Source organism: Triturus cristatus, chromosome 3_2, assembly GCF_964204655.1.
Source record: "Triturus cristatus chromosome 3_2, aTriCri1.1, whole genome shotgun sequence".
Lineage (NCBI taxonomy): Eukaryota > Metazoa > Chordata > Amphibia > Caudata > Salamandridae > Triturus > Triturus cristatus.
In genome coordinates this window covers 278312419-278339041 of record NC_140584.1, presented here as the reverse complement: position 1 = coordinate 278339041, position 26623 = coordinate 278312419, and positions in this window count along the sequence as shown.

The window sequence follows — 26623 nt, the reverse complement described above, 5'->3', positions numbered from 1 at the left end:
GCCTACACGAAGAAAGATTAGCGGTAGACCAGTTCGAACAAAGCGAGGAGGAAGGGTCAGGACTGCCCGCAGGACAGTCAGACACCATAGCCTATGTAGGTAGAGGAAGATCTTGTAATAGTAATAGATGTCTTATTGACCCGATACGTCCGATATGTCCAAATAATAACAGGAATTTCCAAATACCTATAATTAATATAAGGTCTAACGAGCATTCGTTTCAAGCCGCCGACAAACTACTCCGAGAACGAAGGGGTTATCATTTTCTCGATTCTATGGATGAACAAGATTTAGCTAGGGCAGCTGTCCATTGGGTGGACAGTCCCGGAAAATATAGTGATGATACAGTAGCACGCACATTTCTGAATCTCACCCCAGATGAACAGCGGTTAGCTGGGATTTATATGATTCAACAACTCATTATACTATATCAGAGTCAGCATTCGGACCCTGGTCCCTTGCCTGATATATTGACTGAATTACTCATGAATAGATGGAGAGGTTCAGGTACTAAATTAATTAAAGAAATTCTAGAATCAAGAAAGCAGTATATTCTTTTTGTATGTTCAGAACGTGTCTCATTACCCATCAAGGAAAGAACAACGTATTACATGGATAGACAGAATCCCTTACGAGAAGTGCACCCAATAAAAGGCGAGGACAATGAGTTCAAACGCGTATTTGTATATACGCCCATATCAAAAATAGAATTGTTAGAAATGAAGAAAGTGGTACCCAGTCATGACAAAGATCCAGCGGGTTTTCACCGAGAAATTAAAGGCATGTTACTCATGGGGGAGTATACCTATCCCGACATTATGACAATATTAAAGGTATTGATGCCTGCCGGCATTTATGAGAAACTCAGGGAAAAAGAGTGGGAGGTAGGAGACCAAAAGATAGAATGGTCAGTATTAGAAGCAGAAGAAAAGGCCCGAACTGCAGGAGCAGGACTTGGGGATAAAACTAAAGCACTACCAGGTTTATTAGTACAGGTACTGCCACGTTTATTAACTACGAAAAAGGAAGATTGGGGTACAATTTTAGCCTGTAAGCAGAAGCAAGATGAAGACACTAGTGATTACTATGCCCGATTTGAAAAATGTTTTGGTATAAATAGTGGCATAAAAGCAAGTAGCGAATCATACCCGCATCTGTTTGTAACAAAATTAGTAGAAAATGCCCTGCCCCAAGTAAAGAATAGAGTATTAAAATTCGAGAGTACCTGGCAAGGTAACACTCCATCACAAATGTTACAAATGTTACAGTACCATCACAATAGAATTAGAGAGGAACAAGAACATGAACACAGACGCATGAAAGACACGAAAATGAAAATGCTAGTTTCTCAGACAGTTCCAGCTGAGGGACATAAAAAGGGTACGGCACATTCCAGTGATTCAGCAGGACCTGTAAAAGGGACATGCAATTATTGTAAAAAGCCAGGTCATTACGTACACGATTGTCCAGTTTTGAGACATAATATCGCCATAGGTAATACAAAAGAAAGACCACGGCCACCTAGACAGGATCAGAATGAACAAGGAGCCCCGCAGCATGCACAGTCCATGCCAGCTCCACCACAGTCTGTACAGTTCGTGCCAGCTGCACCAGCGCTGCCTGTTGCTGCCACACAAACCACGACACGACAACTGTACCAGACCGCACAATACGACTATCCTGATTACCAACGATACGCATGAACCAGCCTAGAGAGGGAAGTTGACTTACCCCTTATCGAGATCCCTGTAGATCAAGAAGGACCTTATGTACATAGTGAATTATTGGGCCAAGACAGAAAATTTTTACTCGATACAGGGGCAAGTCGAACAACCATAAAACGTAGTGAAGTTCCAGGGGCACCCCTCTCAGGCTCACAGAATATTTCCCTTGGTTTTTCGGGAAAACCTATTGTTAATGAAGTGTCACAGCCTCTTCCACTTACGATAGGACCTTTGACCCGAACTACAGATTTATTGCTTACTAAATCATGTCCAGAAAATCTGTTAGGAATAAAAACACTGAAAGCTCTAGGAGCCATAATATGTTGTTCTCCGGAAGGAGTAAGATTGTTTTTACGTGATTTTAAAGGTCACTATGTATCTAGAGACATGGATCCCCGACTGCAGACTTTACCCACACATCTATGGGCACAAGGCCCTACTGATGTTGGTTGCATGAATATTACACCATATCGAGTCACATTAAAGGCAGGAGTGGTACTACCACGAATGCGACAATACAAGTTACCACCAGATGCTGTAGTGGCTTTGCTGCAAATCGTTGACGAGCTCATTGCCCAAGGAGTAGTTGTGGAAACAGACTCCAATATATGTAATTCACCAATAATTCCGATTCTTAAACGAACAGATCCAACGGCCCCGCCAGTATATCGATTGGTTATTGATCTGCGCGAATTAAACAAATGCATTGTGCCACAATTTCCTGTGGTCCCAGATATCTCGTCATTACTGACAGCTATTGATTCCGAAGCAACATTCTTTACTGCAATTGATCTCAAGAATGCCTTTTTCAGCGTCCCAATAGATCCGGAAAGCCAATATTTGTTCGGATTTAGTTTAAATGGGCGTAGCTTTAAATTCTCACGCGCACCTCAAGGATTTACAGAAAGCCCCAGCATCTATAGCCAAGCACTGAAACGAGAACTCGACAGTATCCACATGCCAGTTAACACTGCTCTGCTTCAATATGTCGATGATCTGCTGATCACCGCGAGAAGCGAACCCGAATGTGAGAAAGCATCACTGACAGTTTTACAATTTCTAGCCGAAAAGGGGCACAAGGTGTCCCCTTCTAAGCTGCAATTCTGTGTCCCGCGAGTTGTTTATCTTGGACACTCGCTGTCCAAGGAGGGAAGGCAGCTTACACCCGACCGCATTCAGTTAATAGATAACATGCCAATACCCAAGACTCAAAAGGAGGTACGGGCTTTCATAGGCCTCACTTCATATTGTAGGCAGTGGATCCCGCAGTATGCATTTTTAGCAAAACTACTCATTCAGTTGACAACACAGGAGGCAGCCACATCGACTGTTCTCCCTTGGACTCAGGAACATACACAAGCTTTTGAAAGCCTAAAGAAAGTTTTATGTCAAGCACCTGTTTTAGCAACACCATGTTACAGAAAACAGTTTACACTCTTTGTTACAGAACGCGAAGGTACTGCCTTGTCAGTACTCACACAGGAACAAGCAGGAGCACACAAACCATGTGCTTATTTTTCTAGTACATTAGATCCCGTAGCTCAGGCTTTGCCTGCGTGCCTGAAATCAGTGGCAGCGACAGCTTTAGCAATCAGACAAAGCGATGCTATAGTGTTAGGACATCCATTGACAGTTCAAGTACCACATGCAGTAGAGGTTCTTGTAAATAGAACGCAAACACAACACTTGACTATAGCGCGACTTACTGGGTACGAACTAACATTGTTTCAGCCACATATAGAAATCAGACGTTGTAACACATTGAATCCTGCCACACTTTTACCTGTAATCGGAACAGACCCACTAGCCCATGACTGTATTGAAGTTATTACTATAACGACGAAACCCAGACAAGACTTAACCGATGTCCCATTGTCAGATCCAGACCTGACATTGTATGTAGATGGTTCATGTATGAGAACAAGTACAGGAGAGTTAGTGGCTGCCTACGCAGTCACAACAGATACTGAAGTCATTGAAACAAATCGTATAAATACTTTGTCAGCTCAAGCCGCAGAGCTCATCGCTCTGACACAAGCCTGTATTCAAGCCACAAATAAAAAAGTTAACATATACACTGATTCACGTTATGCATTCGGAGTAGTACATGACTTCGGCGTGCTGTGGCGAGAGAGAGGTTATTTAACTTCCCACGGTGCCCACATTCAGCACGGACCCCTCATTCATGCCTTATTAGATGCAATACATCTACCCACTGCAATATCAATTATGAAATGTAAGGCCCATACGAAGGTTACTGATATCATTTCTCAAGGCAATGATCTAGCCGACAGAACAGCTAAACAGACTGCTCAAACTCAAACCTCCGACATGACAAAGACAATAGTCCCGATGCCGACACATTGTATGACAGTTAAAGATCCTACTCTTGACGTAATTGACATACAGACACATGCTACACCAGACGAAATAAAGAAATGGACTGAATTAGGAGGGATCCAAACGGACCAAGGATGGATGATGAAGGAAAAGTCTGTGTGGTTCCTTCCTGATTCAATGGTCCAAGTTACAATTAACACTATACATAGTCCAGCACATCTAGGAGAAAAAGCTATGCTAGATAGCATTCAACACATTTGGTTCAATAAACATTTACGAGCAGCAGCCAAACAAAAGGTCCGTACCTGTATGATCTGTTGCCAGTTCAACCCAGGAAAAAGCGTTCCCGTAGAACAAGGTGGATTTCATCCTCCTAATCACCCTTTTGAAGTACTCCAGATGGATTACATCCAGATGGAACGATGTCGAGGATTCAAATATGTTCTCGTAGTTGTCTGCGCTCTGTCCCGTTGGACAGAGGCATACCCGGTTTCAGATTACACTGCTCCGACTACTGCCAAACAGTTGGTTCGAGAATTCTTCCCACGATACGGTTTACCACGTGTTGTTCACTCAGATAACGGCCAGCCGTTCTCATCCGAATTAATGAAACATGTTTCACTTCTGTTAGGATATCAGTGGAAATTCCACTGTGTCCGACACCCCGAGGCAGCAGGTCTCGTAGAAAGACATAATCAGATACTGAAAATCAGATTGTCCAAAATATGCAGAGAGAAAGGTGTCGACTGGGTAGTAGCGTTACCAGTTGCACTCTTTTACATGAGAATGGTAGCACATTCTCGAACAGGGCTATCCCCGTATGAAGTGATCTTCGGCAGACCACCAAATATGTGGGGGACGCCTATACCACGCAAAATAACTGATATTGACTGTAATATGCTGACAGATTACTTGGCTTCCTTGATGTCTGCACTACAATCTTGTCGTTCACAGGTAGCTGCAGCCTTTCCCGACAACACTGAGGTGAAACCCCTTGACGTAGTTCCGGGGAACCTCGTTCTTGTGAGGAATTTCGACCGAAAGACTCAGCTGGAGCCCAGGTGGAAGTCACCCAAGTTGGTCCTGCTGACCACAAGAACAGCCGTGAAGATCGAAGGCAGAAAAGGATGGATTCATTCAAGTCATATCAAGAAATTTCATGGACTTCCTTCAGATGTAAATAGCCCACCTCGTGTGTCTTCACCCATTGACTCAAAACTACTTTTGGCTGAGGCCAACAGCCAGGAACTCTATCAACTAAAACTCAGGCCTAGACCATCGGACGATTCGATTGTTTAAGTCCTTTCCAAGGTGAAGCGGTTGAATCTGTCTCCGACATGTATCCCTTAGACCTGAATCATGGAGAGTCGCGAAAAATGTCGAAACGACAGGTGTATTGTAAATCACTGCGTAGTCATTGCATAGTGACATTATTAATCTTGTTTTTCTCAAGTCTTTTAATAATTACTGCAAGTATATTGTTGCACATATATTACCCTATTGCTAGAAATGTTTACAATGTTACTGCTGAACATTCTTTTAGTGACCTACCCCCGCATGAATTGTCCTATAGACTTGCGCTGCGCAATAACACTTTCATTAGTATGTTACATCATTCCCATCAGACTAGTAATGCTACTAATTGTTGGGTGTGTGGCCGACTCCCTCCCTATCAGAATTATGAAGGAGTCCTGCCTTTCTTTCCACATCCGTTTACACATAATGGCTCCTGTGGAGCATGGTTTAGTTTAATCAATTCCATAGACTCAGACACAGCCGTTTACCAAGACCATTGGGTATGGGGAAATCTGAACCTCGTTTTATTTAAAGTTTGTTACCCTGACAAGGAGGGTCGCCCCAAAGGAACAGGAACTGATCTAGAAAATGAAGTATATGGATTAGGTAATTTTACACCTAATCTCATAATTCTAAATGTCGAATCCGAAGTTGAACTAGTCTTACCCACTATGTCAGTATTCCCAGCGAAGGGTGAATTGTGTGTAAGAAAAGTTGGTACCATACATATGGGCCATAGTAAATGCTCTACTATAGTAGAATTCAGTGATCAAGGCAAATCTTCATTTAGAGCTCATCGCCACTCCTACTTTATATGTGGTCAGACTGCATATATGCGTCTACCTCTAGATTGGGATGGTACCTGCTACATTGCATTTCTTTTGCCACCTGTTTTCCTAGCTCCTCCTGATTATTACAGAAATATTCATTTAGTACACAACAGAAAGCGGAGAGATCTCCCAATTGTCGATTATACTGAGACGGCATGGGACAAGTATGTAGATTTTAATAAAGGCATCTTTCCCTATATAGGTACTGTTACTAATAGTAAGCTGATACATAGATTAACTAGAACCCTTGAAGCAGTAGTGAATGAAACTATTTCCGCCCTAGGCAATTTAACAGAAGAGCAGTCTGCTATGCGGATTGTTGTGCTTCAAAATCGTCTTGTCCTTGACGTCATCCTGGCTGATAGGGGCGGAGCTTGTAGGGTCATCGGATCAAGCTGCTGCGTATTCATACCAGAAAATTCGCCATCTGTATATAAAGCCATAACTCGCCTTCATAAGATTGTAAGCCAGATACACCAGAACCCAGGCACTTGGACTTGGTCCAGTTGGTTTTGGAGTGTGATATCAGCCTGGGGATGGAGAGTTCTATCCTTCCTAGGTATTGGCCTTCTCATATTATTCAGTTGCTGTCTATGTCTACAATGTGGACCAGCGATCTGTGGTCTGTGTGCCACATCGTGTATTCCACCACCAAGATTTCATTCGTCACGGAAGAAGAAAGAAGAACAAATGATGTTATATGAACAGATCAATGGATTGATGAAGATTGATATCTCTTAACGGGCAAGTAGGGGACAAGGAGGGAATGTGGAAATATGGATTTTTCTGATCAGTTATGTCCCCTATCTTGGACCCCAACGGTTTCATGTATGAATCACAAGTACATGTATGTTCCCTCCAGTTCCAGTTATGAAGACGCAAACACATGTGCGTCCACCGTCAACATGTCCTCTGTCAGATCCGCCATGAATAGGTCGGATATTTCATTCCTAAATATGAAAGGCCACCGGCTTTATATGATTCACTTATGCCATTTTACAGTCCAGACAAGTAGGCCCTGATTCTGTCATCAAACTCTTCTTGCCTTCTGCCTCTGAAAACTCTAGTCTGAGCCTGCATCTGTGACCATGAACTTTGTCTCATTCTCTGCGCGGCTCACGAAGCCTGACATCAGCCTATTTTCCTGCCAAGAACTGTATTTCACCTTCGAGTTATCTGCTTCGTTCCTCAGCCGATGCATTCCTGTCTAGTAGTTTAAGTAAACATTCTTCCAGCTACCGAGCAAAGGCTCGGCTTCTCTGTCTTCATGCAAGTAATTCATAGCCCTGTTACCATGGAAGGTTTCTGCCCCTTGCATCTCATATAGACACTTAGACGCTTGTACACGCACGCACAGGCAGTATAGAATAGATTCTGTCCGAGAGTCCTTCTTTTGTGGATAACATAGTTCTCTAAACATAGGATGTTAGATATGATTTGGGATTAGGTTGACTTGACCCCCCAGACTTTTTGTCTCCACATGAAGAGCTAAATGTCAAGTCCCCTTCACCCCCTAGTTGCACGTCAATGACACGTCATACTGCTGCGCGCGCATCTATGCCAAGTATTATCTTATAGATCCACCTATATATGACATCATAACCAATTATGTTCCTTTTACTCCTTATTACACCCATTTTCGGTTACGCATGTGAATCGTCATTTCCCTTATCAATTGTTACGCCTACTGCATTCGCTTCATTGAAATGTATGTTCTATAAAAGTCATTTCTTGTCAATAAAGTATGTACTTCACTTCCTGAACCTTCGTGGTGACGGAACTTGGAGCAACCGATTATAATCGATCATTGGAATAAAGCCCATTCCGAACCTCTAATACCACGGATTCTGCCTCTTATTTACTGAGCTGTTTTATTATGTTTCTGTATCAAATTAAGTCCCGGTAATTAAATTATTTACCACAAAGGAACGCAACACTCTGGTTCCCAGTTCATCCCGGGTTGATGGGATCCCTTCTCTCTCGCCGAAGTAGTCCGAAGGGAGTCCAATACCGGCACATCCTGCAGCAACAATCCAAAGAATGATCTGAAAAAGAACCAAATACAGGCATTAATCATTCTCGTAAATAACATTTATCAGCTGGGACAGCTTCCCAGCTATCTTTCCCAGGCCTCATAACCAAAATGGTATTATCCTGACCGGTGGCAATAACCTCTGCTTGTTCAGGGGGATTCTTAGGCGATTGCACCCAAACCTTGGCCCCAGGGTTATCCGTAGAGCCAAAGCCTTTCTGGCCACGTACAGTTAGCAAAGTTGGGGCAGTGCCTTTCATTATTTCACCACTGAAAACAGGCATAATGAGTAATTGAGCCACTCGGTCAGTACGATGAATCAGCAAGTCAATCTCACTGCTATTTAGCAGAAGTACCTTAATCTCTCCCTGATAGTCGCTGTCGATAACTCCTCCAAGCACCTGGATGCCTTTTACAGCCAGCCCCGATCTAGGGGCGATCAATCCAAAATTCCCCGGTGGTATATGAATACCAACACCGGTAGCAATGATGACCCGATTTTTACTTTCCAGAACGGTGTCATCCATAGCATGCAAGTCTAAACCTGCTGACCCTGGGGTCGCTCTGCATGGAGCCAGAGCTCCGGGAGTAATTTCCCAATACATCACGGTTTCATTGATTACATTAGGCATAGTCTCAACATTTGGGGGAAACAAACGCATAAGTGGAGATTCAGCATTTAAAAAAGGACGATTATTCAGGATCAATAGTGCTTGGGGTAAAAAGTCTCGCCAATTTTTATACTTGTCATCTGTTAACTTTCGTAACTGATCCTTTAGCAGGCCATTCAATCTCTCCACCAGGCCTGAGGCCTGCGGGTAGTAGGGTATATGAAATATCCATTCAATATTATTTTCCACACAGAATTCCTGTACCAATCTTCCACGAAAATGGGATGCATTATCAGATTGAATTTGGAATGGCACACCATAATACATCATAATCAATTCTAATGTTTTTATGGTATTCAATTGGGTGGCTTGCTTACATGGAAGAGCTACCAGCAAGCCACTATATGTATCGACAATTGTGCAAACATATTGACAATTTCTACTCATGGGAAGGGGCCCGATGTAATCAATCTGCCAAATTTGAGCGGGCAGTTTCCCGCGATGTAAATGGCCTCTAACAATTTGGGGTACCTTACGCTGTCTGATATGTTGACAGACGGGACAATGTAAGATAACATTTTTGATTAGATCCAGGGGAATATAAATTCCTCTATCAGCAGCCCACCTGCTAGTGGCCTTCTCCCCAAAGTGTCCTGCCTTCTGGTGTGCCCATTTCGCCAATCCCGCAATATCAGGATCTTGTCTGTCCACCACTGCCTCAGCAATTTTAGATTTTTCATCTGCAATGTTATGAAAAAATTTGTCAAGGGAGTCTATTGGGGTGTGAGCATCCACATGGAAGATGGTAACAGTACTCTGTGGGAGCATCTCCCAAATCTCTTGCCATAACTCTTTTCCCCACAATTCTTTGGAGTAACCTCCAATTATGGGAATGCCAGGTCGGCAACCAAACAGCCAGTCCATTGGCAGTGAACCAGGAATCGGTGAAAATATGACATGTACCGGGTAACTCTTGTTTCAAAACTTGGTAAACAGCGTAAAGCTCGGCAAATTGGCTACTCTTCCCTTCACCAGTTGTGCTCAACAGTTTCTGTGTGATCGGATTATAAGACACCGCCTTCCAGTGCCGTGTCGTTCCAATAAACTTCGCCGACCCATCTGTGAACCAAACATGGTTTCTGTCCTCAGCGGACAAGTCATCAAAAGATCTACCCCACTTGACAGGGGACTCCTGTTCTAAAGGTACGGAACACTCACTCTCAGTCTCAGTCGATGGTGCTTGCGCCACTTGCTCATGTAAAAACGCAACTCCTTTCGGACCCACACGTGCCCTGTCTTGTATGTACCATTTCCATTTAATCACACTCGCCTCCTGAGCATGCCCAATTCGATGAGTTTTTGGTGAACTCAAAACCCACTGCATAATAGGAATTTCAGGACGCAGAAATATGTCATGTCCCAAAGTCAATTGCTCGGTATCCACCAAAGCCCAATAACAAGCAAGTAGCTGTTTCTCAAAGGGTGTATAACGCTCACCAGCATCAGGTAGCTTTTTGGTCCAAAACCCTAACGGTACCTTACTCCTGCCTTGTTTCTGCCATAGACTCCAATTTGCATAAGGGCCTTGCACAGACACATTCAAATCCACATCACCATCACGTACAGGCCATAGATCCATAGCATGTTGAATTGCCTCTTTCGCCAGACTAAATGCATCTTGCTGTTGCTTACCCCATTCAAATGCATTCTTTTTACGTGTAATTCGGTACAAAGGGGCCAATATTTGACTCAAATGAGGAATATGCTGGCGCCAAAAACCAAATAAGCCAATGAAGCTCTGGGCTTCCTTCCTATTCCTCGGAACCGAAAAATCAAGAATCTTCTGTTTAACTTGAGGGATCACCTCGCGGTGTCCCTCGTGCCAATTAATACCTAAAAATTTTACAGCTTGAGACGGACCTTGTAATTTATCCGGATTGATCTCCCAACCTTTCCCACGCAGACACTCAATGACTCTATCTAATTGTGTCTGAACATCCTCTTGTGTTTCGCCTTGGATCAAAACATCATCAATATAATGACATATCTGAATTTTGGGATGAACTGGTACTTCAGCCAAATGTTCTGCCACCAGCCGGTGACAAATCGTAGGACTATGCACATAGCCCTGGGGAAGACTTCTGAACGTCATCTGACGCCCGTTCCACGTAAAACTGAACTGTTCCTGACATTCAGGGGCAATTGGAATAGAAAAGAAGGCATTAGCAATATCAATGGACGCATACCATGTACCTGGATGTTTTTGGATTCTTTCAATTAAAGTAATGACATCCGGTACTGCAACAGTCAAAGAGGGTGTGTGTTTGTTCAATTCTCGATAATCAACAGTCATGCGCCAAGAATTATCACTCTTACGCACCGGCCAAACAGGATTATTCCAAGCAGAAGTAACTGGAGTTATAACGCCTGCATCAACCAACTCCTGAACGGTGGTACTAATCTCTTCATGACCACCCGGAATGCGATACTGCTTCTGACAAACCACTTTGGTCGCCTGGGGAACTTGTATAGGGGGCATCCTTAAACGACCAACCCGTATAGGTCTGGACGAGATATAATGCGTCGTTCCAAATTGGTAACACCCATCATCAAGATGCAACGTCATTCCCTTCAAAAGATCAATTCCAATTATGAATTCTAAGAGTGGCACCACTAATACAGAATATTCCTTTCTAGGGATTCTACCTATTCTCATTTCAAGCAAAGTTTGAACTGCAGGGGTTTCTTTTCCTCCTAATCCGGTAATAGTAAAAGGCTGCCCTGTAAATTTCTTTGATTTTCCATGAATAAGAGTGGCCTCCGCTCCTGTATCAACTAATGCTCGGGCCCTTTGGATATTACGATGTCTCCAATAAATATCAATATCTACATAGGGTCTATTATCTCTGTGAGCCCATCTGTGTACCGGAGCTTGACCTATTTCCTAGTCATTCTTACTGCATTCTGTGTACCAGGACAAATCAGGATAAAGACTCTCACGTTTCTTAGGTATCGATACCTCCTGTTCATATCCATCTCTATTACGAAATGGATTCCTGTCCTCTGCATTGTACTGCGGGTTTCGATCGGCCAAACTGTGTCGATCCTCTCTCCTTCTCAACTCAGGGGATTGATCCCTATCATCTCTACGTCTGCTGTAAGCATGATCATTTCTCCCCCTTTCCTTTTCCCCCTCTCTCTCCCTGTCCCGCTCTCGACGGGGAGACAGATCACGTACAGGACGCCGATCATCACGACGATCAGAGCGCCCACGGCGATCATCATCACTGCTACCATCAGAACAACCACGATCACACGCAGTCGTTCGAACACGCCGGGCACCCTCCTTCCGATCCAAGCCCCGTTTGCGAAACATCTCCCACAAACGAGCAGTAGTCTCACCATCAATGTCCTCCCGACGCACACCATCAGCCAAAAGACCAGTAAAGATATCACGTCTAGTAAATTTATATTCACCAGGAGTACGAGTGTCAGGCCGGGACTGACGTTCAGGTTTAAACCACTCACCCAACTCACCGAGTTGGCGTACCGATTCCAACACTGTAGATAGTACATTACCAGTCTGATTAATCAACAAAGTCATCATGACCTGCTTGTAGGCAACAGGAGAAGAGCGAATGATACGATTTCGCACAGAAGAAGTCAACATCCCATCAAGCAACCTGTCAGCAGTGCCCAGAAAAATAGCCGTTTTCATCACTTCTTCCTTAAGACGTTGCGCAGCATCACGCAAGGTATACCATGGCTTGTCATTGACAGGCCAGTCAGATTCAGTAGGATACTTCAAATTACAACCCTCAGTCGCCAATTGGAGCAAAAAAATTTGACCACCACCATTATAGTTACGAAAATGATCTTGCACAGTAGAATCCAAACTCAAAGAACAAAATTTCAAACAATCGCCAGTATCCAACATAATACCAGCAGCGCCTAGTTCATAAAGGCGCACCATCCATGTGAGCAAAGCCTCACCAGTCCGCTGCCGAAAGCGCTGCAAAATGTCACTAATTTCTTGTTGGGTAAAATCTTCTAAACAGTCTAAAGAAACACCCTGCGGAGCATTGGGAGACTGCTGCAACTTCCGACGAAAAACCGGATGCGCAGAGACCACGGGACGAGCATCACAAGGAGCTCGAGCAGTACTAGTAGAGGGACAATCAGTGTAAGAAGCATCGATGCCGCCCGAAGAGCGAGCGTAATCACGAGGTGCACCATCAGAGGTGCGAGAAGCAGACTTACATTCATGACGGGAACGAGAAGACTCGTGCTTGACAGACTCCTCACCCGAGGAACAAGACGTAGTCGAGTCCCAGATATTACCATCCCATTCATCAGGGTTCCAATCTAGTCCAGCTTTCGCCACGACCAGACGCACCTTACACGTCGAAACCCGACCACGCCTGTTCTTGTACTTATAACGAGCAATCCGCACAGCCGCCCTTTCGGCAACCGTTTGGTAAGTGTCAAGTTTGTCAGAAAGCAACTTATTTTGACACCGCAATAGAGTATTAGAATTCTGAATCTCAACAAAGTGTGCCTCCACATCCTTAAGAGAGATCTGTAATTTCAACAATCTCTCATGCAGAATCCGATACGCAGACAGAATAACCCAACCTCTGCGCCCCAAAGCGGGAACCTCCTCACCCTTCAATACAGGTGCCGTCTGCAAACAAGTAATCACGTCAGCCGGTTCCGCCGACTCCAAAGAAGAGTTCCAATTTTCACTTAGACCAGTAGAGTCAGCCCACTCACGGGCTAAGGCTCCATAAGGCGTTGAATCCCATCCGGGAATATCAACGGACAATTTAAGAGTAGATTTAGATTTCTTAGAAAACATCGCGAAAAAAGAAAGAAAAAGAAACGTAGAGAAAAGAAAGGAAGAGAGAAAGAGAAAAAAAACTATACACGCAAATATATAAAAAAGAAAACCACGCACACGCTGAAAGCAAACACAAGACAATGACAACGCACACAGGTTTCGTAAACAGTTCGTGACGCCAAATGTTCTGCTTGGGTTTTCAGATCGGGTGGAACCCGCTCTACAGAGCCCTTCTGACCCAAACCAGAACGTTACCCCCTCCCTAGGGCCTTTTTACACCTAAATGACCACATATATATGTACCACCTAAGGACAGGGAATTCCTATTATATATATATATATATATATATATATCAAGACCTCACAGCCCAACCACAGTCTCGCGGCCTTCAGCAGACCCAGAATCTCCTACCCAGACGGCAGCAACACACACAGTCTCGCGGCCTTAGTCAGACCCAGAATCTCCTACCCAGCCGGCAGCAACACACACAGTCTCGCGGCCTCAGGCAGACCCAGAATCTCCTACCCAGACGGCAGCAACACACATAGTCTCGCGGCCTCAGTCAGACCCAGAATCTCCTACCCAGACGGCAGCAACACACACACAGTCTCGCGGCCTCAGTCAGACCCAGAATCTCCTACCCAGCCGGCAGCAACACACACAGTCTCGCGGCCTCAGGTAGACCCAGAATCTCCTACCCAGACGGCAGCAACACACATAGTCTCGCGGCCTCAGTCAGACCCAGAATCTCCTACCCAGCCGGCAGCAACACACATAGTCTCGCGGCCTCAGTCAGACCCAGAATCTCCTACCCAGACGGCAGCAACACACACAGTCTCGCGGCCTCAGGCAGACCCAGAATCTCCTACCCAGACGGCAGCAACACACAGTCTCGCGGCCTCAGTCAGACCCAGAATCTCCTACCCAGACGGCAGCAACACACATAGTCTCGCGGCCTCAGTCAGACCCAGAATCTCCTACCAGACGGCAGCCTTAGCACGAGCTCATCCTATTATTACCGCAGTACATGACAGGGGAATCGGGATTACTATATATCAGATCACACAAAGACTATTAGTTGAGCACAACCTGTTCTCTAGTTCGAGGGGCTCGTTTCCCCCTCATCCAGTTACCACTTACCTGACCAGGATTAACCTCTGTTCATGTTGAGTTAACTCTGACTAAAAGAATAGGCTATCCTCCTATGCAAAAATACACAACACATGCTAACTCACGACAAGCTAAATACTTTATTTAAATGCCACATGCACATTCGCAGAATACATCATATATATATAACCTGCAAGGAAAGTGAAAGGTTAAGTTATACACTTCAAAGAAAAAGGGGTCGACATCACCTTGGTTGTATGTAGCCTGTGCTCAATGGTCATCTAGGTTCCCTTCTCCCTCTGTGCCTCGGCTTCGCCTGGAAGTCACACCTCCGCAGTCGCGGATCTACTCCCTTCTCCCTCTCCGAGTCACTGGAACCTCTTCCTCATCGGCTACTCTCTCCTCTTTAGATCCAAGTTCGTCATCTGTCTTCCCTGGAATAAGTAGTAGCTTTTCTGCTAACGGCCAGATGCCGCCTATGGTCTAGAAGCAAGTACCCATATCTAACTCAGACTTTCACTAATATAGAGGTGCATTCTCTCATGGAAATTTCCAGCTCGAAACCTGCCGCCCACCAAATTCCTGTACCTCCCCGTGCCAAGGACACGTTCCCAGCCGGCCGGCCTGATGTAGTGTCTTCGGCAGGGGAAAAATACACTCCTTCGATAAGGGCCGGCCCGAACCGGTTCTCTCCGAGCGAATAACACCTCATAACTAAAACATCGCCCTCCCTCTAGAAGTGTCCCAAGCTGCCGGAGCAGAAAGAAAGATGGAGTCTCTCCTGTCTGAGGCCTACCAGGCCTGAATTCAGCACGACTCCATAAAATACCCTCACTATAGGGCAAGTTATCCTCAATGCTAACGAATCTATCCCCTAGGCTATGTATGTAGGCCCTGATCTATGGGTAGGAGCACGGGATTGTGTCAAAGTGTCTAATAGATAGGCCCTATTCACTACTCTAGTCCTTAGACTTGGATGGAAAGAGACTGAAGTCATATTGATCGCTCTACAACACAAGAAGGCCAGGAAAATCAAGCAGTACATTCCCAACCTCCAGACAGTTCTTGCGACGCGTTTCGGGCCTTACGCCCTTCTTCTCTGGCAACTATCACAAAACAAACAAGCACCACTGCCAGGTGATTCCCTTAAATGATTTATTTACATAGTCACGCCCTTGTGGGCCGGCTAATGAACGCCGTCTCAAAGCATCCTGGGCCTGGTAGTTTCAATGTCAATTTCAAACCCATGTGGGTTGCTTGTTGCAATTGTAAAAATTTGAAAGTTTCTTATTGCATGGTACACGGAGACAAGCATACTCCTTGATAGTGCGCATCCACTACTCACGCACTTGGCTGCCCCAATAAACAGCCGCGGACCCGCTGTGTGTAGCGCGGTGGTGCTTCCCTCGACCTGGCGGGCCGGATAATATTCATTGAAGGGTTTGCCTTTTGTGGGATGCACTCGAGATGGATGAATATAGCACAAAGGAGTTGTTGCCCCCAACCTCCAGACAGTTCTTGCGACGCGTTTCGGGCCTTACGCCCTTCTTCTCTGGCAACTGTCACAAAACAAACAAGCACCACTGCCAGGTGATTCCCTTAAATGATTTATTTACATAGTCACGCCCTTGTGGGCCGGCTAATGAACGCCGTCTCAAAGCATCCTGGGCCTGGTAGTTTCAATGTCAATTTCAAACCCATGTGGGTTGCTTGTTGCAATTGTAAAAATTTGAAAGTTTCTTATTGCATGGTACACGGAGACAAGCATACTCCTTGATAGTGCGCATCCACTACTCACGCACTTGGCTACCCCAATAAACAGCCGCGGACCCGCTGTGTGTAGCGCGGTGGTGCTTCCCTCGACCTGGCGGGCCGGATAATATTCATTGAAGGGTTGTCTCCGTGTACCATGCAATAAGAAACTTTCAAATTTTTACAATTGCAACAAGCAACCCACATGGGTTTGAAATTGACATTGAAACTACCAGGCCCAGGATGCTTTGAGACGGCGTTCATTAGCCGGCCCACAAGGGCGTGACTATGTAAATAAATCATTTAAGGGAATCACCTGGCAGTGGTGCTTGTTTGTTTTGTGACAGTTGCCAGAGAAGAAGGGCGTAAGGCCCGAAACGCGTCGCAAGAACTGTCTGGAGGTTGGGGGCAACAACTCCTTTGTGCTATATTCATCCATCTCGAGTGCATCCCACAAAAGGCAAACCCTTCAATGAATATTATCCGGCCCGCCAGGTCGAGGGAAGCACCACCGCGCTACACACAGCGGGTCCGCGGCTGTTTATTGGGGCAGCCAAGTGCGTGAGTAGTGGATGCGCACTATCAAGGAGTATGCTTGTCTCCGTGTACCATGCAATAAGAAACTTTCAAATTTTTACAATTGCAACAAGCAACCCACATGGGTTTGAAATTGACATTGAAACTACCAGGCCCAGGATGCTTTGAGACGGCGTTCATTAGCCGGCCCACAAGGGCGTGACTATGTAAATAAATCATTTAAGGGAATCACCTGGCAGTGGTGCTTGTTTGTTTTGTGACAGTTGCCAGAGAAGAAGGGCGTAAGGCCCGAAACGCGTCGCAAGAACTGTCTGGAGGTTGGGGGCAACAACTCCTTTGTGCTATATTCATCCATCTCGAGTGCATCCCACAAAAGGCAAACCCTTCAATGAATATTATCCGGCCCGCCAGGTCGAGGGAAGCACCACCGCGCTACACACAGCGGGTCCGCGGCTGTTTATTGGGGCAGCCAAGTGCGTGAGTAGTGGATGCGCACTATCAAGGAGTATGCTTGTCTCCGTGTACCATGCAATAAGAAACTTTCAAATTTTTACAATTGCAACAAGCAACCCACATGGGTTTGAAATTGACATTGAAACTACCAGGCCCAGGATGCTTTGAGACGGCGTTCATTAGCCGGCCCACAAGGGCGTGACTATGTAAATAAATCATTTAAGGGAATCACCTGGCAGTGGTGCTTGTTTGTTTTGTGACAGTTGCCAGAGAAGAAGGGCGTAAGGCCCGAAACGCGTTGCAAGAACTGTCTGGAGGTTGGGGGCAACAACTCCTTTGTGCTATATTCATCCATCTCGAGTGCATCCCACAAAAGGCAAACCCTTCAATGAATATTATCCGGCCCGCCAGGTCGAGGGAAGCACCACCGCGCTACACACAGCGGGTCCGCGGCTGTTTATTGGGGCAGCCAAGTGCGTGAGTAGTGGATGCGCACTATCAAGGAGTATGCTTGTCTCCGTGTACCATGCAATAAGAAACTTTCAAATTTTTACAATTGCAACAAGCAACCCACATGGGTTTGAAATTGACATTGAAACTACCAGGCCCAGGATGCTTTGAGACGGCGTTCATTAGCCGGCCCACAAGGGCGTGACTATGTAAATAAATCATTTAAGGGAATCACCTGGCAGTGGTGCTTGTTTGTTTTGTGACAGTTGCCAGAGAAGAAGGGCGTAAGGCCCGAAACGCGTCGCAAGAACTGTCTGGAGGTTGGGGGCAACAACTCCTTTGTGCTATATTCATCCATCTCGAGTGCATCCCACAAAAGGCAAACCCTTCAATGAATATATATATATATATATATATATATATATATATATATATATATATATATATATTCACTGAAAAAACCATAGGTTTCACACACGTTATAGTTAGGAATTAGCATTTAAAAAACCTTGCTAATTCAATGAAAAAACCATAGGTTTCACACATGTTATAGTTAGCTGGAAATTTTACTGATAAAAAACCAATGAAATTCCCCCGTTATAGTTACTGTAGGCAACTATAACTCACGCGACCGCAATCCTCTGCTGATGCTAATACTGTGTTTAGACACTTATTTGCCCATGTCTTCTTCCATTAAATTTTAGCTATACATATATTACAAATATTTTTTTTTCATAAAGACACATATGTCATCAGCAGAGGATTGCGGTCGCGTGAGTTATAGTTGCCTACAGTAACTATAACGGGGGAATTTCATTGGTTTTTTATCAGTAAAATTTCCAGCTAACTATAACATGTGTGAAACCTATGGTTTTTTCATTGAATTAGCAAGGTTTTTTAAATGCTAATTCCTAACTATAACGTGTGTGAAACCTATGGTTTTTTCAGTGAATTTGTACGGTTTTTTAAATGCTAAGTTACTTTACGCCATTCGTGGCGTGCACGCCCACTTAACGCAGTTCGTTCCGTGCGCGCACGGTGCGCTTCGCGCACCGTGCGCGCACAGTGAGCACGCGGTGCGCTTCGCGCACCGCGCGCCCACTTTACGCAGTTAGTTACGCAGTTAGTGCCATACACGCAAGGTGGGCACGCAGTGCGCTACGCGCACCGCGTGCCCACGTTACGCACCGTGCGCACATGGAGGACATATTATGCGCTTCCTTGTGATAGGTAATCTGTTAAATTTAATTTGTAAGTGATGACAATAATATGCCATGCACAGAGAGTGTTTTTTTTTTTTTATTAAAATTTTTTGCGTAAGCGCACCATACGCGTACGGTAAGCGTAATCGGCGAAATTCTCAAAAAATACAAATTTACCGTTTTTGGCCTTGGGGGATCTTTGAGGACTCAACTAACATGGCTATGTGCATGGGCGCTGTCTAAACAGCCCCTTTATATGTTTTTTGCCTTTGTTTACAGCCCCCCCCCCTCAGAGTGCGAGAGAGAAAATGGCGGCCGCCGCTTCCTGGTTTCGACCGATTCGAATGTTTACTTAGATGTAACAGCCAATCAGAATCGCGCTCGCGCACGCCACCGTACGCGTACGGTAAGCTTACGGTAAGCGTACCGTAAGCTGGCTCAGATATATATATTGATTTAAAGGCTATTTTCTCAGAATCTACTGAACAGATTTACACCAAACCTACAAAAGGCACTTCCTTGACCTGAGGACTACCTCTCTGCCAAATTTCTAGTAATTCTGTTCAGCCGTTCGGGCTGTAGCCCTGTCTAAAGGTCCTATGGAAAAATGCATGGGAAAAACGCGTTTTGGGACCCCCCTTTTATCTCAGCCCCCGCTTGACGAATCCCCCCGAGATTTTCAGGGTAGGAGCGGAGCGTAGCGCCCCACCTATTTTGAGAAATTCGCGAGGATTCGTCGACCGGCGCCAAAGTTATTCAAAATAGAATGTTGCGGATTTCCTATGGAAACAGGGTCCTAACTATAACTACCTACTGGCGACCGCCAGTAGGTAATATATAATTTATAGATATGTATGTCTATATATATATATATATATATATATATATATATATATATATATAATCTACTGGCGGTCGCCAGTAGATAGTTATACTTAGGTCCGAGTTCCCATAGGAAATCTGAAAATTCTATTTTGAATAAATTTGGCGCCGGTTGACTTATCTTCGTGAAATTTTCAAAACTAATGGGGCGCTCCGCTCATCTCCTACCCTGAAAGTGTCGGGGTGATTCGTCAAGCGGGGGCTGAGAAAAAAGGGGGGGTCCCAAAACGCGTTTTCCCCATGCATTTTCCCATAGGACCTTTAGTCGAAGGTGCAGCTGAACAGAATTACTTGAAATTTGGCAAAGAGGTAGTCCTCAGGTCAGGCATGTGCCTTTTGCATATATGGTGTAAATCCGCTCAGTAGTTCCTGAGAAAATCTAAAGTAAAATCATATATATATCTGGGCGGAGCCTAACCACACATCTCATTGTGAGATCTGATTGGCTGTCAGCACTTCATCCAAGAAGTGTTGGCAGCCATCTTGGGACCAATATACATGATAGCACCTCATTAAAAAGCATTGCAGTTAATAGAAGGTTTTAACACTTTAGTTACATTATAAATCATTTGTTGATGGTACTATACTCATTTTAGGAATTGTGGTATGTTCTAAGGTGATTTTACCATGTGAAAAAGCCTTCTGCTGGGATATCATTAATCATGTTTGAGAGAAAACTATTTTCACATGCTTTTCCCACAGAGGTTTGGAAGGTGATCTATAAGCTAAACTGATAGCATATTTTCTGTAAATTCACATTATCTTTCTCAGTCATGTGAGAATGAAGTCTGACATTCTCAGTAAAACATGTACATCCAACAAGGGCAGAGACTGTCAGTTGATTCCTATGTGTTCTACTGCAGCTTCCTTCCCAGAGTGTTCCAAAGAACAACTAGAGCGCTAACAGTCTTACTTATGACAAAGGTATGGCACACCTGAAGCCATCTTGATTGGAATAAAGTGGTAACATTTAAAACATTTAATTTAAAAAGGAACAAAATGAGAGGGTTCATTTTGCCATAGAATGTATGATTAGTGCTGCAGAAAGAAAAATGAGGGCACATTTTGAGTGACTTCTCAAATCCTCTTCTATTTCATTAAAGAATTCTGACATGCAGACTGAAACATGCACTTTCAATACCAGCAGCAGACTTCCCTGGTGAGCAGTAGCTTTACTACCGTGATCTAATGAGCAACTAGAGTGCTACCATTCAGAATTTATGGAAAATGTGTGACACATCTGAATGCCTTCTTGATGGAATCAAAGTAAACAAGCATTGAAAATGCAATAGGTCTCGCCCTCGTTTAAGTTAAAGCAATTCTGTTTGTAATTAGGTGGCTTTTTATCTTTGCTTGTATTTAGAGTTTTTCAAACTTTCATATACATACCATGCATATGTATGCATATATGTATATGTTTGCATGAATTTATATTTATATAGATATGCAGATTATATTTATATGTTTATATATGTATATATATACACATACATATATATAAATGCATATGCATATATGTGCATATGTGTGCATGTACAGAGAGGTGTGTAGGTAGAGGTGTAGAGGTAGAGGTGTAGAGGTAGAGAGGTAGAGGTAGAGAGTAGTAGAGAGAGAGGTAGAGAGGTAGAGAGTAGAGAGCGAGTAATAGAGACTAGAGAGTGAGTAGTAGAGAGTAGTAGAGAGTAGTAGAGAAAGTATCAGAGTGAGTAGTAGAGAGTAGTAGAGTGATTAGTAGAGAGTGAGTAGTAGAGAGTGAGTATTAGAGAGTGAGTAGTAGAGAGTAGTAGAGAGTGAGTAGTAGAGAGTGAGTAGTAGAGAGTAGTAGAGAGTGAGTAGCAGAGTGAGTAGTAGAGAGAGAGTAGTAGAGAGTAGTAGAGAGTGAGTAGTAGAGAGTAGTAGAGAGTGAGTAGTAGAGAGTGGTAGAGAGAGTAGTAGAGAGTGAGTAGTAGAGAGTGAGTAGTAGAGAGTAGTAGAGAGTGAGTAGTAGAGAGTAGTAGAGAGTGAGTAGTAGAGAGTGAGTAGTAGAGAGAGAGTAGTAGAGAGTAGTAGAGTAGTAGAGCATGAGTATTAGAGAGTGAGTAGTAGAGAGTAGTGGAGTAGTAGAGAGTGAGTAGTAGAGAGTAGTAGAGAGTGAGTATTAGAGTGAGCCTAGAGAGTAGTAGAGAGCGAGTAGCAGAGAGCAAATAGTAGAGAGTGTGTAGTAGAGAGTGAGTAGTAGAGAGAGTAGTAGAGAGTGAGAAGTAGAGAGAGTAGTAGAGTAGTAGAGAGTGAGTAGTAGAGTGAGTAGTAGAGAGTAGTTGAGAGGGAGTAGTAGAGAATCAGTAGTGGAGAGTGAGCAGTAGAGAGTAGTAGAGAGTGAGTAGTAGAGAGTGAGTAGTACAGAGTGAGTAGTAGAGAGTAGTACAGAGTGAGTAGTAGAGAGTAGTAGAGTGAGTAGTAGAGAGTGAGTAGTAGAGTAGTAGAGAGTGAGTGGTAGAGAGTAGGAGAGAGTAGTAGAGTGAGTAGTAGAGAATAGTAGAGAGTGAGTAGTAGAGCGAGTAGTAGAGAGTAGTAGAGTAGTAGAGAGTGAGTAGTAGAGAGTGAGTAGCAGAGAGAGTAGTAGAGAGTGAGTAGTAGAGAGTGAGTAGTAGAGAGTAGTAGAGAGTGAGTAGTAGAGAGTGAGTAGTGGAGAGTGAGTAGTAGAGAGCGAGTAGTAGAGAGTGAGTAGTAGAGAGTGAATAGTAGAGAGTGAGTAGTAGAGAGAGAGTAGTAGAGAGTGAGTAGTAGAGAGTAGTAGAGGGAGTAGTAGGGAGTGAGTAGTAGAGAGTAGTAGAGAGATAGAGAGAGAGTAGTAGAGAGTGAGTAGTAGAGAGAGAGTAGTAGAGTAGTAGAGAGTGAGTGCTAGAGAGCAGCAGAGAGTAGTAGAGTGAGTAGTAGAGAGTAGTAGAGAGTGAGTAGTAGAGAGTGAATAGTAGAGAGTAGTAGTAGAGAGTAGTAGAGAGAGAGAGTAGTAGAGAGTAGTAGCGAGTGAGTAGTAGAGAGTGAGTAGTAGAGTAGTAGAGAGTGAGTGGTAGGGAGTAGTAGAAAGTAGTAGAGTGAGTAGTAGAGAGTAAGTAGTAGAGAGTAAATAGTAGAGAGTAGTAGAGAGTGAGTAGTAGAGAGTAGTAGAGCGTGAGTAGTAGAGAGTGAGTAGTAGAGAGTGAGTAGTAGAGAGTAGTAGCGAGTGAGTAGTTGAGAGTGAGTAGTTGAGAGTGAGTAGTAGAGAGTGAGTAGTAGAGAGTAGTAGAGTAGTAGAGAGTGAGTAGTAGAGAGTGAGTAGTAGAGAGAGAGTAGTAGAGAGTAGTAGAGAGTCAGTAGTAGAGTAGTAGAGAGTAGTCAGTCAGTGTCAGTCAGTGTCAGTCAATGTCAGTCAGTCAGTGTCAGTCAGTCTGTCAGTGTCAGTCAATCAGTGTCAGTCAGTGTCAGTCAATCAGTGTCAGTCAGTCAGTGTCAGTCAATCCGTGTCAGTCAGTCAGTGTCAGTCAATCAGTGTCAGTCAGTGTCAATCAGTGTCAGTCAGTGTCAGTCAGTCAGTGTCAGCTAGAGCAGCTCTGCTGACCTGGTTCTCTGGCTCTAAAGCAGCTCTGCTGACCTGGTTCTCTCTCTCTAAAGCAGCTCTGCTGACCTGGTTTCTCTGGCTCTACAGCAGGTCTGCTGACCTGGTTCTCTGGCTCTAGAGCAGCTCTGCTGACCTAGTTTTTATGCTACAGAGCAGCTCTGCTGATCTAGTTCTCTGGCTCTACAACAGCTCTGCAGACCTGGTTCTCTGGCTCTAAAGCAGCTCAGTTGACCCAGTTCTATGGCTCTGAAGCAGTTCTGCTGACATGGTTCTCTGGCTCTATAGAAGCTCTGCTGACCTGGTTCTCTCCCTCTAAAGCAGCTCTACTGACCTGGTTTCTCTGGCTCTGCAGCAGCTCTGCTGACCTGGTTCTATGGCTCTAAAGCAGCTCTGCTGATTTGGTTCTCTGGCTCTAGAGTAGCTCTGCTGACCTGGTTCTCTGGCTCTAAAGCAGCTCTGCTAACCTGGTTCTCTGGCTCTAAAGCAGCTCTGCTGACCTGGTTCTCTCCCTCTAAAGCAGCTCTGCTGACCTGGTTTCTCTGGCTCTACAGCAGCTCTGCTGACCTGGTTCTCTGACTCTAGAGCAGCTCTGCTGACCTAGTTCTTAGGCTCTAGAGCAGCTCTGCTGACCTGGTTCTCTGGCTCTACAGCAGCTCTGCTGACCTGGTTTTCTGCACTCACGATGCACGCACCCGACTTCGCGAAAATATATTTAAAAATAATATAAGTTTCTTATAAGTACAAATATATTATTTTGATGAATATCTTACATAATCTCTTGCCTTAATATGTATATTAAAGACATATACATATCATTTTGGAACATACATTTTTTTGCGGGAGTCGCGCACCCAGCGCGCCCCAGCACGTATATGATGTGACGCGGGACCTGCAAGCGCGCAAACATCTCGTACCGTAATGCGCATGTGTCGCGAATGCGCGAGAGCAGGAGTCGCAGATTGGTCGCATACCAATCGCGCATATCACGTGATATTAAATGTATATGATGTAACTGAAAAACACGCAGCCGTCGCACACCATACGCGGATCCTTCATGACTTTTCTAAAATGGCGGCTAGAATGCGCGCACCCACCGTGATGTGTACACTTTGAGTGCGCGACTGCATAAAAAAATTGATTTTTTTTTTAAGAAAATGATATAAATATATTCAAATAAAAAATGAAAACAAGAAAATTAATAAATATTTCAGTTTTAATAAAAAATTGTTTTTTTGCAATTTTCAGAAAAATATATAATGTTATTTAATGAATAAAATATTTATAAATAGACAGTTAAACTGTAGAAAATCAGTACAAAAAAATAGATATAACTACTATCACACTTAAAAGTTAGCATTTAAAAAACCTTTGAAATTTACTGAAAAAAAACATAGGTTTCAGAGACGTTATAGTTAGAAATTCGGATTTACAAAACCTTAGAAATTCACAGAAAAAACCATAGGTTTCAGGAGTGTTATAGTTAGCTGTCCATTTCACTCGTACAAACTATAGAAATTCCTCCGTTATAGTTAGTTCTGCTAACTATAACTCACGCGCCCGCAATGCACTGCTGATGATGTCACATATTGCATCATTCATGACATGGTCAGTGACATCACTGATGACATCTCAAATGACATCACTGATGACATCATCTACTTGACAATCCGATACACCACATCATACACTAGTATAACCTTTCATCACTCACTGTAAAATACAGAGTACCATATTTGAAACCATTGACACACCAATACCAGTTACTACATACCCACTCACTGATTGCTAAGTCTACACACACAACTACCCATTCAACAACAGAATCATCTATACATGCAGTCATTAATTGATAGAACACTATCAAATGCACTTATACACATATATAGACATTGACACATCAGCAGTCATCTTAGTCGGTTATGCAGTCATCCTACTCACTCATGAAAAAACACAATTATCCAACGACACCTCATTTATTCAAACACATAGTAACTCATCGTTAATATGTTAAAAAAGCACCATTACAATTATACACTCATTCATATATTTACTCTCACAATCACTGACTCTTACACAAACTTATTTATATACACCAACTCTCACATACAATGCCTTTTATTTTTTTACTTTGTTGAAGATGTACAACTAAAACATATATTCGCTCACCAACACACAAATAAATACTCTCAGTCACCCAAACAACTTTTTCCACATGCACTCTTAAACCCATACACCTAGTCAATCAACCATTCACACATCTATGCATAGAGTTACACACACCCCATCCAACCACACACAAACTCAGTGTCCCATACAAATACTCACCCAACTAATCAATAACTAATATGCACACTCATGTAGTTAGTGACCAACTGAGGCAGCATGTTATACAACAACAGAGACAGTGCTGCACACATTCACATAGTTTAGTTACTAATCCATGTATTAGTGAGACACTTTTAATTACTCACTTAAAAAGACAGTCAGACAGCTACTAAATCCTCCATCCAGACAGTTATATATCCACTCAATCTTCAATACAGATTGGTATATATATAATACATATTTAAATTTCAAACTAAACCACATTCAGTGGATGATGTCATCAGTGATGTCATCAGTGATGTCATTTGAGATGTCATCAGTGATGTCACTGACCATGTCATGAATGATGCAATATGTGACATCATCAGCAGTGCATTGCGGGCGCGTGAGTTATAGTTAGCAGAACTAACTATAACGGAGGAATTTCTATGGTTTTGTATGAGTGAAATGGGCAGCTAACTATAACACCCCTGAAACCTATGGTTTTTTCTTTGAATATATATATATATATATATATATATATATATATATATATATATATATATATATATATATATTATCTACTGGCGGTCGCCAGTAGATAGTTATAGTTAGGACCTATTTTCCATAGGAAATCTGCAACATTCTATGTGGAATAACATTAGCGCCGGTTGATGAATCC